The sequence below is a fragment of the Styela clava genome, unplaced genomic scaffold (assembly GCF_964204865.1).
Source record: "Styela clava unplaced genomic scaffold, kaStyClav1.hap1.2 HAP1_SCAFFOLD_18, whole genome shotgun sequence".
NCBI lineage: Eukaryota > Metazoa > Chordata > Ascidiacea > Stolidobranchia > Styelidae > Styela > Styela clava.
The window spans coordinates 272501-275000 of NW_027556465.1; the positions used below are offsets into that span (position 1 = coordinate 272501).

Genomic DNA, 2500 nt, shown 5'->3' on the forward strand with positions numbered 1-2500 from the left:
GGTCGCGTAACTATTTAGCATGCCAGAGTCTCGTTCGTTATCGGAATTAACCAGACAAATCGCTCCACCAACTAAGAACGGCCATGCACCACCACCCACAGAATCAAGAAAGAGCTCTCAATCTGTCAATCCTACCTGTGTCCGGGCCGGGTGAGTTTCCCCGTGTTGAGTCAAATTAAGCCGCAGGCTCCACTCCTGGTGGTGCCCTTCCGTCAATTCCTTTAAGTTTCAGCTTTGCAACCATACTTCCCCCGGAACCCAAAGACTTTGGTTTCCCGGAAGCTGCCGGAAAGGTCGTCATGGTAACGCCTCCCGATCGCTAGTTGGCATCGTTTATAGTCAGAACTAGGACGGTATCTGATCGTCTTCGAACCTCTGACTTTCGCTCTTGATTAAAGAAAACATTCTTGGCGAATGCTTTCGCAGTAGTTCGTCTTCCGCCGATCCAAGAATTTCACCTCTAACGGCAGAGTACGGACGCCCCCGTCTGTCCCTCTTAATCATTACCTCGTGCTCCGAAAACCAACAAAATAGAACCGAGGTCCTATTCCATTATTCCATGCAACACTATGCAGGCGAACAGCCTGCTTTGAACACTCTAATTTTTTCAAAGTAAACTTATCGGCCACCGCCGACACTCAGTCAAGAGCACCGACGGAGAACCGAAGGTGAGGCGAACGCAACCAGTGACACGCCTTGCGACGGACCGGCGGCGCTCGCCCAAAATCCAACTACGAGCTTTTCAACCGCAACAACTTTAGCATACACTGTTGGAGCTGGAATTACCGCGGCTGCTGGCACCAGACTTGCCCTCCAATGGATACTCGTTAAGAGTTTTAGGATGTACTCATTCCAATTACAGGGCCTCGTTAGAGTCCTGTATTGTTATTTTTCGTCACTACCTCCCCGTGTCGGGAATGGGTAATTTGCGCGCCTGCTGCCTTCCTTGGATGTGGTAGCCGTTTCTCAGGCTCCCTCTCCGGAATCGAACCCTGATTCCCCGTTACCCGTTATCACAAAGGTAGGCACGTAGCGTACCTTCGACAGTTGATAGGGCAGACACTTGAATGATACGTCGTCGGTGCAGAGACCGTACGATCCGCGTGGTTATCCAGAGTCATCAAACGTCACAGGACGAACCCGGTCGGTTTTGATCTGATAAAAGCGCGCCTCCCGAAGTCGGCGCTTAATGCATGTATTAGCTCTAGAATTACCACAGTTATCCACTTCGCTTACGAGACCAAATAAACCAAGACTGATTTAATGAGCCATTCGCAGTTTCGCTTTACGAGAACTCGTACTTGCACCTGCATGGCTTAATCTTTGAGACAAGCATATCACTACTGGCAGGATCAACCAGATAGCTGCGACAGCTGCGCTCGGCCCTTGCTGGGCCGCCCGGCGCGTGCTCGTCGCATTCGTTTAAGACCGAGGCGATCGCCTGCGGCCGTACTCAGCTTCGACAGTCGCTGGCCGCGACGTCCACGCTCTCGCCGGCAGTGCCAGGCGGAGCGATTTGCGTTTTTTCTTTGCTCGCCCTCTCTCGGGCTCGATCCATTCAGTTTCGCACAAACAAGAGCTCTGCCGGCCGCCTGCAGCGGTGCCTAAAACCCGGGCATAACAATGCGACCGTTCTGCTAGGCCGACAAGCGCTCAAGCCAGACGCTCGATCGAACGCCCCCTACATATTAGTCGAGACAACGGCTCGCTCATTAGCATCGCGTTTGTACTTTAACTTTTTTCGGCTCGGCTTCTTTCGACGCCGATGCCGGCGACGCAGCACTCTCTCGCCCGCCAGCCACCGAGAAAAGGGTGCGCTCCGACCGGCCCCGCACCGCTCTTTCTTGGCTCATTCGAAATTACTGTCTTTCGCTCTGACATGCCTTACCTAGGGTTAGGTTAGTATGCTTGCACGTTTGTACTTTAACTTTTTTTGGCTCGGCTTCTTTCGACGCCGATGCCGGCGACGCAGCACTCTCTCGCCCGCCAGCCACCGAGAAAAGGGTGCGCTCCGACCGGCCCCGCACCGCTCTTTCATGGCTCATTCGAAATTACTGTCTTTCGCTCTGACATGCCTTACCTAGGGTTAGGTTAGTATGCTTGCACGTTTGTACTTTAACTTTTTTTGGCTCGGCTTCTTTCGACGCCGATGCCGGCGACGCAGCACTTTCTCGCCCGCCAGCCACCGAGAAAAGGGTGCGCTCCGACCGGCCCCGCACCGCTCTTTCTTGGCTCATTCGAAAATACTGTCTTTCGCTCTGACATGCCTTACCTAGGGTTAGGTTAGTATGCTTGCACGTTTGTACTTTAACTTTTTTCGGCTCGGCTTCTTTCGACGCCGATGCCGGCGACGCAGCACTCTCTCGCCCGCCAGCCACCGAGAAAAGGGTGCGCTCCGACCGGCCCCGCACCGCTCTTTCATGGCTCATTCGAAATTACTGTCTTTCGCTCTGACATGCCTTACCTAGGGTAAGGTTAGTATGCTTGCACGTTTGTACTT

At 53.4% G+C, this 2500-nt stretch overlaps 1 non-coding gene across 1 annotated transcript in view; it reads right to left on the reverse strand.

Annotated features, from left to right (window-relative positions):
- Positions 1-1363, reverse strand: part of LOC144418530 (small subunit ribosomal RNA) — a 1810-nt gene extending 447 nt beyond the window's left edge. The window contains exon 1 of the ribosomal RNA XR_013473520.1: positions 1-1363. This exon is cut by the window's left edge and continues 447 nt beyond it. This is a non-coding gene — a ribosomal RNA (small subunit ribosomal RNA).
- Between the last annotated feature and the right edge of the window lie 1137 nt (positions 1364-2500).